The following is an 18,448-nucleotide window of genomic DNA, read 5'->3' on the forward strand; positions in this document are numbered from 1 at the left end:
GGCCTTTTTACATTGGCGCCACAAATCTCTGAAGCCTGCGCATGTCTGCCCCTCTCAGCTTGGTCTCCGTTTTCACATCACAGTGAATACGTTCTTGTGAGGTTTTCGGTGTTGAGGCTGTCGCATTGTTTACGAAGATATAGGCAAGCAGCGTCCTGTGCGGGGCACTAAGCCGAAAGTAACATACACTACGGGTGACGTTAACTTGTTCCGCTCCTGGTAGCGTGACGTCCGTTGACCCTACGAAACGGTTACCGGCTCCGATTGGAAGGGCTGAACATCCACGGTCTCAACTCCAGCTCAGCCATAGACTTCTTCCGTAGTCCCTTTCGCTTGGCAACTAAACTTCATTAGCAGCAGTCTTGGTCCATCTCGGAGTTTCCTCATCAGGACAAAGCCGGAGCAATATCTTCCCTACAAACGTTCCCGTAACATCCATAGTGCACTATTTCGACGAGGTATAACAAAAAGCCATCGTATAAGAAACCAACACGCCGATCTATCACATGTATTTCCCTTTTAACCCACCTTGTTATTCTTTCCTTTTTCAGCACATTCGTAGATTTTTTTTCCCAGGATTTATCTCTAGTCGTCGACGAGCGGTAATTCATTATGTTGTGACACAGTCAATAAACGCAAACGAGCCAGTAAAGTGTTAAGTGGCCAGTTTTCTGGATGCTTGTCGACTCGACAGCTGCATCTGAAGTAACCACTGTGCTCTCTGAGGATGTATACTCCACTGTACAGGAATCTCCGGCTAATTCACGGCTCACGGTAACTTTGTGCAATTTTCACTAGTCTATCGATATATAAACGCATAGTACAGCATTAAAAATAATTGGTCAGGACAGGGTCTGTAGATAAACGAGTCCATTGCATAACGTAGCGATTCATTGGTTAGATCACTAACATTGGTCCGCACCCTTAAACTGGAAGGTAACTTCGTCGAAGTTAAGGTCGATCTGACTGCAGCCGTTGTATTAATAGCTATGAATGGTAGATGATAAGTGTGGATACGGTATAGATCTGCGCGCGTTACCGAATGTTAATAATAAGTAATAGACAGATACTAACATGTACCAGTTTTACCAGAGGTGTCATGCATCTATTATATATCACCGTAAGATATTACGATACAAAGGATGTTCCTCGTGTCGACGCGTAGCTCCTATGGAGGATAGATGCGGAGAAGGCAAATAGGTCAAATACAACCATTTGCATGAATGAATCTATATAGGGTTCACTACTGACACCTAGGGGCATAGCAAAATATATTTATTATTAAATTATATATAAAAAATATATTTATTATTTATTATATTAAAATGAAAAAGAATTTACTGTAATGAGTATGCGTTTATTAGCTACTTTTGACGCCAAACGAAAGCCGATAGTTTCAAAATTAAAACCGCCGATTCGTCAGGGCTAAAAGTACGTAATTTTCATAATCTGAAAAAAAAAAAAAAAATCAGCTAATATGCAATATTTTCGCGATAGACAACCTCCGTCAAGATTAAAAGCTTCATTACTTGTCTGAAATTTACGGTTTCAGTTATTGTCGCTTTAGGCAGAATAATATTAGCGATGGGGTCATCCAGATAAGCTTTTTTAAGCCTTATTTTGCCTTTTCGTATTTTCTTAAAAAATATTTTCGATGTTTAGAACTCTTGCGTTTCGGAACTTCTACTCCAAAATTTAATTCTGGTGAAACTTTTTTTAGATGTAGCGTATTTAAGCAAAATAAACAATTTTATACGTACCAGTATTATTTAACGGTTCCTCTTAAAAAATCGTTTGTAAGGTAAAGAAGAAATATTTTTAAAATGATTAATATCAAGTGCTTTAGGCCCGAATTGAAGCTGTAATCATGATGGATGGTGGTTACATTTGATAAAAGTAGTCTTAAAAAGTTACACCTCTAACACATGGACAGAATTTTGTTGGATTATCTGTGTTTATTTAAAAACACAATACAAGGAGATATATATATATATATATATATATATATATATATATATATATATTTCTTTTTTTTTCTTTAATTGTCAAAAGCATTGACAGTCTTAAGCCAAAGTTCAAACAATTTTTTTTTTTTTTAATCTTATAGGTAACCGAGCTAAATATGCGCCATTTTGATTAATGACCCCCTGCCATTTTTCTCGTAACAGCATAATCCCATAGTCCAGTCACTCTTCAATTTCTGTGATTTCTGGACAGTAGAGTTTTTGATTTTTGCATCCCTTAATTGAAAGTGAATGGATACCATTATGGGAATTCTGCAGGGACTGCAAAGCTGGTCGTCTAATGGAGCAAGATACGAGCTATACGAGGTAGCTAAAGACATATGTAGTCTACCGCTGTCATGGTGGAAGACGACGCCTTTCATATCCACTAGCTGCGATGGATTTTTTCAATGGCTTATTTTAAAAATCTTGTTCGTCCATCGTTTTGCTAGACGGCAGCTATTGATAATACACAGGTCATTCCCAATGCCACCAAATACATAACACTACCTTCTTTGGCCTCAGGCTGGACCTTGTCACCGATTATGAAGCATATGTTTTTTTTTTTTTATTTGTAGGATATCGTCTTATGTGAATTACTTTTGACTAGTTGCTTTAGAAATAGCTTGATTTCGCTGCGTTTGTGAAGGGTATCGCAGATACGAGTACGATGGAATAAATTGTTCTGCGTTAATTTGTATGGCATCGAAACGTCGAACTTTTTTTTTTTTTTTTGATGTTTTGGTTTCGTTGGTGAGATCGGTGATATCATGGCCACTTACATATCGTTCTTGTTCAACTTTCGCAGTGATCTTAATGACTTCTTTCATAATCCACCTACAACTATAAAAAGTATCATTTTGAATAGTCCATACTGACTATAAACAGCAGAGATTTTGCATAGGCCTGGGCAGCATTTGCGCCATTGTCGTAATAAAATCGTGGACTATCATGAATCTTTGCAGCAGCTTCCAGGCGCTCGATCTCAGATCCGAGTAGAAACATTCTAATGATGTGAGCACATCTATCATGGCGCAGCTAGTTATACGCATTAGACTAAATAAGCCAACTCGACTTCGCATTTTGTTACTGTTGCATTGCTAGCTGGTACTTCGTGAGTACTATATTAAGCTCTAATCTATCTATAAATGTACAACAAAATAGCAACAATATAACAAAAATATATAGAACTCTATGTAGACCGGCAAAGGTAACAACCCTATCGAACAAACCGAGTAGCGCAACGCACACTTCTATCGACTATTTATTTATTTATTATAACTTCTTTTCGCAAATGAATTTTTACGCGGAACAGCTAAGTACGAATGCGAAAAGACTATATACTAATCAATCAGTCGAGCGAAAAAGAAGGTAGTGTACTTCTTAAATTTTCTACTTCGTATAATCTCAAAAGTTCGCGCGCATTCTGTGGCGCACACGTAGCACTTGATACACCTTGCTCAACACGACGTCCCTCACATCTGTCTGTAATCTCGCGTCATCTGTGCTACTCTCGATGCAGCATGCCTTGAAAGACGCGCTTCACTTGTCTCTGAATGTACATATAGAAAACCGAGATAAGCTGTCCCCAGCACCGAATCAATCGTTCCTCACACCTCGCTCTGAGCACGCTGAGTATAGCGCTACGAATTTAGTCGAACAAGCCATTTTCTCGTTCTTGTCTCCAACAAATGCTGATCACGACGCTCTAGCACAGACGGTGAAGCACGGAAATCGAAAGTCGCAGAGCTAGCAGCGCACCCCAACTCAGCCCATCTTGTCCCATCTATCCCTCTGAGCTACTTCTCTTTTCTCAGCCGTCATGCGTCGGCTGACGGTTTCCGATTATATCTATGAGTCTGCTGTGAACGCACGCTTTCGAAGCTTCCAGAGCTCGGAGCTCCGACCGTGTTTATATTCGGCTGCGACACGTGCTGGGTCGCACGAATACGAACTGCCGGCGTGAACGAGCGTCTGGCGTCGTTTGGTCGGGTCACATGCTTGAGAGCCGCACAAGTTCCTCGGGGCATTCGAATAGCCGGCGAAGACAGATCGAAGCGGTGAGGTTGAAAAGACGGGTTTGGACAAAAAGGCCATGGGTAAATGTGCATCCTCGAAGAAGGAATTCTTAAGCTGCCCGGGCTCGCGTTTGCGGAGAAAAATAACGTCGTGCAATAGGTGTTAAAGCTTTCGTTGACAGTTGTGTTCGTAGGTATAAAAGAAGTAGACGTTTTCATTCTGTGGGTTGTGGCGTCGACTGTGAAATCGCTCCTGAAAGGAAAAAGAACGGTGATCACTAACGAAAAAGGTAAAACCGGGGCGACGTTGCGTTCGATGGTAATAAAATGGAGTTCGAAAGCTATGGGGAGATTTTGACGTTTTGCATGGTCAACATGAAAATGCGGTGGGTGTTTTGCATTCGTCAACGAGGTGTTAAAAAGGTTATGAAACCATTCCACAGGCATACAACATATGTTAGATTTGGTCGTTCAATTGAAGTAAGCGTGTCACTATGACCAAATAACGAAAAAAAAACTCTTTGTGCTAAAGAAGATGCATTATATTATTTTTTATCCTAAATTCTGTCGAGTCTTTCATTGGATAAAAGTTATGATACTCAGATCATGCAGTAGTTTTCACTCTTCCAAACAAAATATGCTCGGATTTTCCACTAAATTGTGATGGGCTTACTAATTTCTACCAGCTATCTTTGTTCGTACGTCCGTCGGCTACCAACTACACTGCAACGTTGCTCAAAATGAATCTACACCATCGATGATAGGTCACATTATTCTGAGAGACGTAGGTGGTTACTCGAAGTTCAGTAACGTCAATTTAGGTCTGTTTCTGCAGTGCACCCAAATGTGTACGCAGTATTAAATAGAGCGCTATTTATCTGACTTTCTCTGCTGTTCTGATGTTATGCTGTTGTCAAACTTACTAAGGGGTTATTGTTTGTCTGAACGTCCGACAGCTCCGTTACTCAGTGCATTTCCTCTGAAGCAGGACTAGCATGTTACATCACGACTAGCATCAGCAGAATTCGACCTTGCGCAATTCGGCCGATCGGTAAACTAATCTCATTACAAGTACAATGGTTCGGCTTGTGCACATTGTCTCTTCCTTTTGTCTTCTCTCATATTTACTCAGACGTATTTATGCATTAAATATGGCTTAGTTAAACTGATACTGTTTGGCCTTCACAAATAGAACTCCTCTACGTTTCCGTAGCTTTTTTTGCCATATTTGCCAATCAGACAATATGATTATATGTCTCGAATATATATCTGTACATTGTAACGAGCATTCTTGCTGCACTAGCCTACGTTAGTTACATATGTATATAATTATATACGAAGACGTAGACTTTACATATCGCATCACTTCTTCGCTACGTCGATATCTATTCCTTATAACTGACTGCGATTGCGAGATTGGCGAGACGTTTAATTATTATATTGCCCATACATATGTCCATAGGGTCCACACGCCAAGTTCGAGACAAGAGTACATAATCATTGTATGGCTATTGTCGGACATTTCAGGCACGTCCAACAATGATGTATGCCAAGAATGGGAATCATAGATGGTTTTTGCATCTTATAATGGTACGCAAGTAAGTGGAATCCTGAATCAAACCAGCAACCATTTCGTACAAACCAAACGTATCACTGTGCACCGTTAATTATACAGATAGATGGTTAAGACAGCAGATTGTGTAATAATAATAAGCCTGGTATCGTTTTGGCAAAAGTGACCTAACCTAATACCGTTCGCCCAATATCTTTTGAGAGATGTTCCTAATATTGTAGGACATCCTAAACGTGTTTAGTTTTTTCGGCCCCTATCTCCTTTCACCTATAGGACATAATCAGGGACAAGGCTCTAACAATTTCAACTAGAGCGGCGCTTTGCTTTGGCACGTCAGAAAAAACGGAAAGACACTCCAACATTGGCGCCCAAGATCAAGATTACCTGAAGAGACGGGACAAAATAGGATAACATAAAGTTTTGCTGGTAATTCGATTTTCCTGAAACGGTAACGAGGTCGACTAGGAAAGCAAAAGAACGAGTTGGGGTACAGACCCAAGACACACAACAGCAAAGCAAAAATTTAGGACCGAGGTGGCTGAAGCGTCGGGCGATTTTGTCCAATTGGGCGGCTATGTAGGCTCGCGTTAGCGTTATGGGTCAGGAGAGCATCAAGATCCGAGCAGCGTTATTTGTATCATAGTCATCGATATTGAGTGTATTCGCGGATAATGTAAATTCGAGCGAGGGTAAAAATAGGCAAAATTTCAACAGACCCTAAGTGCGACTGAGCTAGACTGTCGGGTATGTAGGAAAAAGTCAAATGAAAGTGGCTTGTTTTCTCTTGACAAGAAAATTTTGTTGTGCAGGATTTTTCGCAGAAGACTTGAGCTTTAATCGTACAACTTACTCTGTCTTAGACAAAAGTAAAAAGACTATGAGAAATTTGACTGGAAACTCGAAAGTGGCAGTACATTTGGATAAATCACGTAACGTAAACGAAATACGACATGTCCAATCAGGCGTGTAAAGGTAAAAGTGCTGTTTATTAAATGAACTCGAAAGATATTTTGTTCTACTAAATGTGGTGGCACGACGATCGACTTCATACGAAATAGATAAGCAGGTGGAACAATATACCGAAACATATTTATCAGCTATAAGGGTTTCGGGTAGGCTATAAGGGCGGTGAAGTCAGAGTATAGGACTAGTATGCGCAGAATCTGATAACAAGGAAGTAACATTTAGGGACTTCTCTTTAGTGAGTCTTTTCTTTGTACGGCGCGCACTATATAGATAAAGAACCATGATTTGTGTCATGTCCGTACGACTACTCGTAAATCTACGCGTGTGTTCAGCGAGGTACGGCAAGCTAGATGTGTTCTTCGGCAGACTTTTACCGCTGGTGCCCGAATGACATTCGTTTCAGGAAACGAAAATGTAACCCGACAGCATAGTTACCGCGTAGACTTTAAGCGTTATCCGGATATGGGGCAAGATGATGGCCTCACAGGTCCGGCCGCGATTGACACAACCGCCTCTTACTATATCGCGTCCATATATGTACACTAGTTGAAAGTTACAAAGATGATCCTTTTAGTCTTGTGATAAACCGGGCTAAATAAGACAAAACAGAATCGAATCAGCCGCCGGTCGAAATCGCCACGACAAACAGTGAGGTGACGGCTGCTGAACTGTACGGGGTGTAATGTATTTGCGCAGATGGTAGACTGAGTTCACAGTAAGAAAAAACTTATTCGTTGTCCACTTGGAAGATAACTGGCTTACAATTGAAACGTATGCTGTTCTTAGAGTGTTAGCCTATTCCTTCTCGAGTACGAACCTCTTTTCTTCACAATTACTTCAATTTCACCGTACGTTAAGTTGGTCCGTTTCGTATAACATGGCTTATACAGGGAGACGCTGAAGGAAATCGTACACCTGCACAATAAAAGAACAGCGATATAGATTAAAAAGGAGAGGTCATGCTTTCTATTCTGCAGGAAGTCCGAGATAATCTTCACTTTCTATGCGGGATGTTTGAGATGATCGTCGATTGCTGCCCGTTGAAGGTGACCAAATCATCTGTCTCAGGCTTAACCCTTTTCGGCCCGAGGCTATAGACAATAGGTTCGTATACGATCTCTCTTTGAATTTACACGAATTCTGCACTACGACGCAATACTGACACGTCCCGAAAACGCCTCACAAAAGCTTAAGCAAAAACTAATAGTAAGTATAATCGTGTCTATAAGTTACCTAGGTCGACATCTAGCGTGTCCTGTATAAAGTCAGCTGCTTACAGACCTGGTTCGGTTAGCTATCGATCAGTTGTAAGCTTTAAATATTTTCCTATTAGTTGCTTTGATCCGACGGAATTGAAGGCAGCTGACGAGTATAGATATCTCGAACACAGCGAGAAGCAATGCATCTGCAGTGATTGACACTAAAATTACGGAGTCTTTTTAGATACGTATTTTAATTGTACCCGACCAGAATAGGCGATCCTTGCAAAAGTTATCACTTTTTTTAATTACGTATAGATTTTGCGTAGCGAAAATTTCGCTGATAATGTTTAGGTGGGACGACCAAATCGACTGCTGATAGTAACTTCAGTGGCGAAATTTTACGTTCGACATTTTTGCTAGATCTAGTTTTAAGAGTCTCGAGGTGAAAATCCGCTAGAAGCCTTACCGGAAACTGTCTAATCTAACCTTTCGTCTGATAATTTTGCATATTAGAAAGCGGAAATATTCTTCGTCACACTATTCTGAAAAAGAACTTGTCAACCCAACCATTATCGCAAAATTACATTATGACTATGGGAAGTTTTACTGGTTTCAACAAGGAAATTTAGTCAAACCTACCAAAACTATTATGGATTGATGTCGCACTTGGATTTCTATTTCGTTCGAAACACTTTAGTTGCCTGAGCATGGCTAGTAGTCAATAGTACTTCCATCGAGATCTTACTTTCATTTCTCTTGCAGTATCTGACCAAGCATTGTAAGACCAGCATAAATCAATTAGGTAAACATTCAATAGCCGCGATCTGGAAGACTTTTGACGGTGTTAAGCAGCGGCCCCTGTACAGTGTTAAGCAAAGCGATGTTTGGATTCCGCTAACTTAGATGCAACCATCTACTTGTCTCTCTCAGTTTCCGGCTTCCGGTCTTCGGCGCATCGTCTGCCGCCGCCGCCGCCAATGGCTAGCAATGCCGCCATATATTGAGATGCAGAAATCTACGCCTCAGTGTACGTCTGTTTATTCCATTATTTCTGCTATTGCTATCTTTTCCACCAGCGCCACGCAGCGAACATTGCGCCAACCCAGGTCAGGGCAGAGCGTAAATAGCCCGCTGCTAATAGAATCAGTAACATTCTGCAATCAATGACATATTATCGCCTTATACAGGCGTTGTATTCTATGTGCGTGTGATGTCGAACACAGGAGCATATTGTGAGGATCTGAGACTTTGCCGTCACGCAATAGACGGAAACTAATTTGGAAAGCATTGATAATACGGCATAGCTACGCTGAATGGACAGTAATGAAATTCCACGCAGCGGGTGGTACATCTAGCCAGGCAATACCAAGTGCATTTGTGACCTGGTAATCAGCCTTAGTGTAGATATAGCAAGAGTGAAGGGAGAGTTTCGCGAGCTGGATATCTTTCCTGTAAACAGTCATTTGTGGTCGATCTACTTACTGTAGATAGCTACACAAATATACTAATGTTTTAACTGAACGATAACGTTAGGCAAGGCTATCTCTAAGTAGATGCCTACCTTCATTTATATACTAGGTACGCTTGAAAATCGTTTTTATACATCTATTGTTATCTGTGTGTCAAGTTGTACGGAGTGTTGGTTGAAGTTTTATTGATGCGCATAATATAAAGCCTTTTTAACTCAAATACTCTTTCTAATCATAGCTTCAGTTTATGTCTGGACTCGACCACCATATTGTGTCTTTCACTTAGCTGCACTAGCCAGAGGCACGATTAAAAACCATAAACCGATGGGTTTCTATTTCTTCGTAGTCTAATTCTATTAGGCCACAAATTCACACAGAACCAAGTCGGCCACGGTATGAAGAGAACACCAGATAAGACCCTTACGGTTATCTGTAAACAGCCTTGGATTCAAATCCTTTTCAACCTTACAAATGTAACGTTACCAAGTAACTTCTAATCAACCAGATACGAAGCCTCGTCTACAAACAGATTAATATTGTTAACCTAATATGCAACTCCTGACGGCTCTATATGATCGATAGAAAGCAGCAAATAAATCTATCAAACAGTGCCTAGATTCCTCGTATGTCAACTATCGGCTTCCGGCAGGCCGTCTCACTTCGCGCGCACACAGTTCTTCGTGGCAGGAAACACCCACAAAGGAGGTCCTGCAGAAGGTCGCTCTTAATAAAACAGTAAAATGGTAAGTTGGTGGAAGGCCGGTCACGTTCTAGGTATAGTCCTTTCTTGACGTCTTTGCTGCTGTTCATCCTCCGAGAAGCTCGCACACTTTCCCATTTGCCTGTAACCCTTTTAGATCAGCGAACCTGCCGAGGCCAAGAGTTGAGGAGGCCTGGCCTGTGAACTGGGCGTAAAGGTTGCGAATTACTGGTTTCGCAAGCACGCCAGTGGGTATCTTGCTCTCTCCTTCGAGAGCAGGCTAAGCACGTGGGGCGGGGGAGAAGGATGAGGAAGAGTATACGCTCCTCATTTCTAGCCTTGCGGCGTCGAGGTGTCTCTGGTCGTCTCTGCGTCTGCCGTCCTGATGTTCGAGCAGTCAGCTCCTGTGCCTTTCCCAAACCTCCTACGTTCCGCTTCGATTTCTCCCCTGGCTGAATTCGAGAGCTGTGCACTATCTATCTTCTGTACCTATTCCGACTACTCGACTGTCACTGTGCCACCCTACGATACCGGATGTCTATAACTTAAGCTATCCTTGTATATACAGTGATTCTACATAGGCTAGGGTAGAGGTAGCTGCCCACACTACAATGCTAGCTATACGTGACTGTACTGGAAGAGACGAGACGAAAACCCACTACACCAAACGGGTCTAGCCTTCTTGTCTAGTTATGCTGTCAATTTCAGCGCTTCAACTGTAAAACGTCATCATCCATTCATCTACGCGGTTCGCTTCATCAGCCACGGTGGGATTTTCAGCGCCTTCGGAACAACCGGCCTCGACCGCCATCTATCATTAGCTTTACAGACGATCTCTGACTAGCTAAAATAAAACCGAAAGAACGAGCTGGTTATCAGCCGCCAATGAATAAGTGCAACTCTTTTTGCCACTTCGAATCCCTTCCCAAAACCAGCCGCTCTTTATTCTACATATAGTACAGGCCCGAGCAAATTTTTTACTATTTGTAAGTAGCCACGTAAACCGGTATACAAAAGAAACGTAACTAAAATGTAACTGCTATTTCCAGTACTCAGCTTTCTTTTACCATACTTTTGATTGGACTGCAATCTGCTGTGTACATCTCAATGAATTATATGCAATATGGGCTAGAAACTATATACACACACCCTCACACCCCCTCACACACAAGATTTTATCATCACAGGAATAAAAAAAAGCCCAATTGATGGGATCGTGCAGCTAACTTCGACCTGATCATTTGTCCGTTACTTGTCAACCCCGCCTGAAGTCTCTGTGCAGCGTAGGCCGATCTATTAGTAGGACACTGACTCTAGGGGCAAGTGCGGCTTACGAAGAAGTTATTTAAATTGGTGTAACTTTAAGTCCTACTTTAGTTCTGCCTCCCAATCCGCATGGTACCGCCAGTCATTATGTTCTTTGTCGAACAATACTGTTGATCGGCTATCAGGCGTTGAGGTCTCTGCAGCATTATGCAGCTCTAACAGAATGATACACGCATTGAAATGCTACAAAAACGAGTCGGTAACTGTGGAACAATAAAGGTACAATAGAACGAATGTTATATTATCGCACTGGATGTATCGGATACTAGATAAGTTGTAAGAGTTATCAAAATTCCTCCATACAGCACAGGAAGCTAAAATTGCATGCAGGCTCTTTTTGTTGGCAGCTTGTCGTCGATCCGGCCACAAGTATTTTCAAGTTAAAATGGTTTTAAATCGATGAGTAAATTCGCCTTTGTAAAGGGCTACTGCATAAAAAGCATACACCATATTATTTGAATGTCGCGGCCAATTCGTCAAGCGTACGTACATACTTTCGGACATATCGTAAAGTCTATATGTGCATAGGTAGTCGATGTAAATGCCTCTATTAACAGGGCGTATAATCATCGTATCGGAAGTCTAACATCCCTATTTGTCGCGCTCCATATACGTGAAGATAAGCACATGCTCTTATCCTCAGCAGATTCACACACTTATCGACGGCCCTTTATTCATGTTTAGGTAAACATTAAGGTAATCAGTGCCCTAATTGCCATAAGCCTAAGTTACGATAAGCTTTTTAAAAATCTGTAATATTTTTAGACTTTAGCTTCTTCCCTTTAGATGCTATTGCGATGACAATGCCATGTTTACAATAAAAGAACCAGTAATCACATTAACGCTGAAAATTTAGGAACGGGGCATATATGTAGCTCCCTAAAGCTCTCACCAAATATCACATTTTGCTAGAAGCATAAAAGACTCTACGGGGCGGGATAGTCTTCTGTGTGGCAAGCCAGCCGAACTCACGAGCATGGCCAGCAGGCGCCCGCTAGTTGAGTTGAAACGAGTGAGGAGTTTAGTTAAATTGATAGTATAGGGAAAATACGTATTATAGAAAGTGAATCTGCGTTGAGAAAAGGTAAGACCTTTGTAGTACTCGCTCAAACGATTCACAGATAGACGCTCAGTTTGACTTCTGCTGCAGACACACCATGTGTTGCTAAGTTACTGCGTCACTTCGTCGCCATACAATTGAGAATTACCCGTGTTTTACCAGCATCTCGTGTGCTCTTTGTTATAGTTTACTTTTAGCATTGCATCTGCTCCAGCACGAAGGGGCAGCAGAAATAAAACTCGAAAATCATGTCAACCATACTCACAACCTTAGCGGCTTTCCAGACTGCGCCGTGTTCCTCTTTCTTTCGACTTTCTGGATTTTGTATTTCCCGGCTAGTCTCGCCTGCCGGCCTCCCTTTATGCTTGCTAGCTGTCGTCTCAGATAAGAAAAATACTATCACGCCCATTGTCCTGTTGATTCGTCACCTCACGGTTTGTGGGCCAGCGCCTGATCGCGGCACTTGCTCCAACGCCCAACACTGCTCTCCATTCGTGCTGCATTTGAAAGCAGGTTGAACAGTCAGACGCTCGCTCACCGACTCGTTCCCCTAAACAACAAGTGAAACTTATGGCCAGCGTCTATCCATTGCAGAGTCGGTATACTCAATGCCTATTACGCTGTTCATCTCTCGTTCTAGTTCGTCCACCAACACGTTTCTGCACAGGAGGCAGTGGCAGCGGTTGTCTTTCCTATCTGCTACTCTTTTTATTCATTTTCCAAAAAATGGCGGTTGACATAATAACAAACGCTTTTCCCTGTTTGCCCCCCGCTGCTTTGCCCTCAGTCGCGTGAGTAAACGCCCGCTCACCTTTATATACATTTTGCACAAGCAAGCCGATTTGCTTGATTGTATCACCACGGAGCCCACTAACTTAACTAGCTTCCTCCGGCAACGTACACGCATCCAGCTGTGCGGCTTTGGAGAAATGTCCAAATGAAAAAATCCAAGGCTCAGGTACTCCTCAGGCTCTCCGGGTCGCCTGGGCGGGATCGAGCGACCATCTAAAATCACGGAACTAAGGTCGATTGCAGTCATAATCCGAACGGCTGCTAAATCGTCATTCGGACGATGCCTTTCGCCGGTTTCGCAACACCTCGGGACATATAGCCTCATGATAATATTTTTTATCTCGTCACTTTCCTTCTATTCCAATACGGGTTAAGGTTCGGTTGTCTCTTTTTTGGGTAGTGGGTTAGTCCCGGACTGTGTAGAGCTTCAACAAGCATACCGAATGAGATGGTATATTGGAGCCTTTCTTGCGGATATATAACAGGTAGCTGTTCTTTTCCGGATTTGTTTATGGTTTACAATATGATGGACTTATAAATGCATAATCAGTCAAATCTGGATTTTTTCCTTTAATTGTGTTCCATAGAATTTCAGTAAGGACCTGTAGGTGCACAAACTGAGTACAGGCATTTGTCGCTGCTACGCTCCGCTACGAACGGTAAATAATGAACGACATTGGTAATGTTCTATAGCAGAAGAAATTCACAGAAAATTATAAAGCAGACTGGAACGGCAATAATATAGACGAGAATGATATAATTGTACGTTAACTAATTAATTATCGTTAATAAAGTACGCTAAACTATAATAACCATAACTTATAAAGGGAAAGAAAAGACGCAAACTGGAAATTGTTGAAAACATCTGTTGAGGCGATAACCTTTCATCACGACTATATGTGCCTTGCTCGACATTTCCCAATACGAACGACGGTATTACTCACAGAGTAGGCTAAAAGTCTCCGGACAGCTAGAATCTTCATTTTCTTCGGCAAAACTAGCAAGAGCAAGTTGTTGAGGTGGAAATACGCTCATAATAGTGGCGTCCTTTTTAGATTGTTCAAACGCTTCTAGTCCATTTGGTATTAGTATATACGTATACATCGCACAAGTGGCAGGGGGCTCGGAAGCGAGATGACCAGCGAAGCAATCAGCGTTTGCGAACCCTGTGTTTCTGGGGGTTGCGACCGCCGCTGCGTCCGCGACCGAAAACAACTGTACGACTATTGCGTTGCCTTAAACAAAGGCACATGGTTGGTTAAACAAAAATCGATTTATGAGTCCAGGGAGTACCGAATCAGTTCTCCCAAACAAACTAAGAGCTTTTTTCAAACAAAACACAGCTGTTTCAGCCCATAGATAAAAGGAAATGTACAATTACCTACAAGAAGTATAGACAAGCTCGTTGCCCAGTGTGTGATATCCGAAGAGTAGAAAAGGTTCGTAAGCATATAGAGATATATATACGTTATTTGCTAAGGCAAGCGGAGCGCGGATTGGGTCAGGGTATTGTATTAGAACAAAAAGACAATCAAAGCTCTTTTTGGTCGGTGCGTAAGGCAAGCGTTGATCGAGATCAAATGATGAAAGTTGACGAGCACTAACCTGAATCTAGACAATCAAGACTAGCTCCAGTTAACAATGGCATAGTTGTTGATTCCAGCTGTAGTCTCTAGCTTTTTTTCTGGTCGATACGTGCATGTTATATATATATAGCATGTGAGACAGTTACGGGCAACATCGACTCAAGCACATCACGGTAAGATTGCAAGTTCAAGTTCCGTCAGCGTCACAAAAAATAATAGTTTATGCTAATAGAAGATATTTTTATATCCATATATACCGGTAAATAAACAAAGCTATCTATATCTAGAAACGGTTCCAACCTGCTCCCATATGGCAATTCTTCTAGTCTCTACAACGTACAGTCGCGGGTCACTATACCTTACAACCATCTTTCTTGCTACAACCTTGGAATCCCAAGTGACGTTAATGTGATTTACGTCGTTTTCTTTTTTCTGTTCAAAGGCGCTTCAACCATGCGACTGCCTATGTGAAAGTGGGCCCACAGGAAGGGCACCAAGAAAGCAAGGGGCTAACCCTCCGCCATGAGAGGCTCCAGCTGGCAAAATTACGCTGAGAACACCCAGTATATGTGAAGAATGCGGCCTATAGCAATGTTCCATTGCCCTTCTACGGAACTGAGTGAGGTATTTGAGAGAATCCGGACTCGCAGTTGTGTTTCGGGAATCTACGTCGAGACCAACACTCATGAGCTTTTTTTCTATACCGAAAGGGGCGGCCCGTATCCGGCATCGAGAAGCAGGACCGTTGGGGCTGAAAACATAAAGAACTGTTAGATGCTATGAGGAATGCATCGTGCGTCGTAGCGACTTAGTTCGGTTATCCCATCTGTTCACGTCTTCTGTTACCTCTATGTTACTAGTACGTCCCACTGCGTGGTACGTAAAGATGACACCGCTCGCCGGAACATTCCGTGCGGAAGGGCCGGGGTGAATAATATTTCAAAGTCCTAAATGCTTTCCATGGGACTCACTTGTTGTCGTAGGCTTCACGCGCTACAGGAAGACGGCACACCCCTGTTCGTACTTCTTTGTCTCTGTTTTCTCTCAGGAATATATCATTTTCGCTACCCTTCCGTATTCAGACTGAAACAAATAGGAATGCCTGCTGCTCTGTCCAGTTTTCTAGGGGCTGACTTCGGCAGTCCACAAGCCCATTCACTTGTAATGTTAGGAAGCCCCGTTTTACATCGGGCGTCTGCGTGTACCCTTTTTAGAAACCGCTTTTAGTCGCTCAAACATAGCTACGCCGGCCACTCATTCATTAACACACATTTACATCCAGGAGAAGCCAGGTATGGGAAGACACACTAGAATTTGCATGTTAGGGCTGTTTAATCAATAGAGGAGGAAGTAACTGGGAATTGGATCAAGGGAAAGCTGGCGTGCTTGCGCCCGACTCTAGATAACTATAGTCCCTATATGAACCCATTATCTGCACTAGTTAGCCCTTAACAAACCGAGTGCCAACCCTTCGTGTCAGTCGCACAGAAGCCGTCGAGTGGGAGTGCCGGGTCGGCATGCCCAGCAACGAAGTCCCAACGACACACTTTACCTTTCGCGCACTCCGCTAGCTGCCACCCGGGCGGACAGCGTAATAAATGATTCCTGTAGAGCGAAAATCGCCCAGGGAGCGTGTAAACACCAAAACCGCTTACTATGGTTGTTGGCGGGGGCACAGCAAACAGCTGTATAGCGACGATACGGTGACGGTATTGTGGAGCGACGAGCAAACGATTAATCATATGACAACGTTGACCGTACTGACAATGCAAAGGATATGTCATAATTAGCGATGATTTAGGTCTGCAGGTTACGCACATTGCTGCAAGTACATAATTTGTCCCAGAACAAAGACGGAAATGGACGTTTGTATAATTTTGACGGTGTCGATGGGTGGCTATAGGGACGACGCTGGAACGTCCCAGGTTCAAATATCGTTTGCGTCAATTTTCTAGTTTCTAGTTTTCCAGCTATGGTATACAGGATTGCTTAAGCTTTCGTCTGTATGACACGATAACATAGCTTAATAAGACGGTTAATGTTATAATTATACGTAAATTAGTGATATAATTATATGCTACAACTCTGGAACGTGCGACTCAGCCTGGAGACAACAATGATGACATATTTGCGCCAGTATTACTCCGCCATGTAAACGTCAAATATTACTAAATAATTATATTCAGGCTAGAAAATAGCAACGACAACTTCATGAAATACACTTCTTGGGAGTAACTAATATCTATCGAAAGCTATTATACTACCATTGATTATTGGGTGACACTTGTACCCAGTAAGCAAGGTTATTATACAATCACTTTGGAAACCCATACGTTTCTTTTAATCATGGTGATCTTTACTTCATTTGAAAGTTTTTTTTCTAGGTTCTTTTAAGTTTTAAGACGGTCACAATCACTTGGAGTCACACTGGCGGAAATCTGTCTTCTAGATATTGAAAGGGCTATAAAGGACCTTCTGCGTCATTCTAACGTCTGCCCAAAGGTTGAGTTGTCTACTAGTTAGAATTTTTCTAGCAGTTACAGCATATTCTATACTGTAATCTAAGCACGGACTATATTCATGTTAAAAGTTCTAATCAGCTTTTTGCCATGTCAAAAGACTGAGTGAAGCCATTAAATGAATCGATTTTGCTCGACCTCTACATTATACAGTGCCTGTCAGAACAATTCGAAGTGCTTATGATGAATAATTACTTATGACAAATGGCCGTAGAAGGTATCTTAGCTATCTCGCAACTAAAGTCCCTATAAAAATCCTTAGGAGTTTGTAGGAAAACTATAGTTTTGTAGGTTTTATCATTGTTAAATTGGTAGGTGTTCGCCTGTAGACAGAGGACACGGTGTCCATATTGCTTTCTATACCGCAAACATTTTAGCGGTCAACAACAAATTCATTATTAGGTTACAACTATTAATTTGCAAATCTTGGAGTACTCGCTAACACAAATTAATATTTAAATTTTTCTGACGTATCTCACGTATCTTACTATACGTTAAAGCGGTCACCGCTGCTATTGTCGCTAGTTGTCAAAACACCCTGACCCTAAATGGTTTAGGGAATCCGCTATGACGCTGGAGAAATTAAACTGAATAGACGTCAATTTAAAGGACAACGCTACATGCGCTTTGTGCGCGAGAATTTGAGGACAATATACAATTTTCTGACGTTGCATAAGTTACATAAAATTAAATAACTGAACATACTATAGTCGTTGCTTCACGAGGATGTAAGCTGTTCAACTTCGGTCTTCAGCAGAAACGAAGCAAAAGGATGCTCTTTTGTGCTCATTCTTTATCTACATTCGAAACAGCTATACCTCTATACCGCTTCGTATCTACTGAACTACTTAAAGTCCTTCAGCCCGTTAATCTCTCCAGGTCCCTGGAGAGGAGCTAATTAGCTCAATGGGTACAAGTATGCAAAATGTTTATATTATCATATGTAGTTTTAAAATTAGGCAGGTAAGTGATGTTTATTACCTAAAAGGAGATTACTAAGTAGAAAAGTCAAAGATTTGATTTAAATTATTAAATAGTTTTTGTTTTTTTTTTTTTTTCGCAAATCGCGCAATAAGCTAATACTAGAAGAGTAAAACAAATTCAGTCAGTCCCAGTTAATGTCGTATATTGGCCTCTGGCTAACGTTCTCATCAATGAGCACTGAGTCATCTAAATCGAATATTTCTGGTCTATAAATCTAGACAACCCCTCCTAACGCGTTTATTCGGAACGG

General features: G+C 41.8%; 1 long non-coding RNA gene across 4 annotated transcripts; it reads left to right on the forward strand.

The window, feature by feature from the left end:
- Positions 1-4,169: 4,169 nt before the first annotated feature.
- On the forward strand, positions 4,170-11,467 carry LOC147757895 (uncharacterized). 4 transcript variants are annotated; one of them, XR_015321469.1, is made up of 6 exons: positions 4,170-4,311; positions 4,978-5,072; positions 5,549-5,611; positions 7,538-7,664; positions 8,693-9,974; positions 10,640-11,467. It is a non-coding gene; the product is annotated as an uncharacterized LOC147757895 (long non-coding RNA). The 4 variants fall into 4 exon arrangements; XR_015321468.1 differs by having other exon boundaries at positions 5,549-5,619; positions 8,693-11,467; XR_015321467.1 differs by having other exon boundaries at positions 8,693-11,467.
- The last annotated feature ends 6,981 nt before the right edge of the window (positions 11,468-18,448 follow it).

Source organism: Varroa destructor, unplaced genomic scaffold (assembly GCF_002443255.2).
Source record: "Varroa destructor unplaced genomic scaffold, Vdes_3.0 BEIS01000002.1, whole genome shotgun sequence".
Lineage (NCBI taxonomy): Eukaryota > Metazoa > Arthropoda > Arachnida > Mesostigmata > Varroidae > Varroa > Varroa destructor.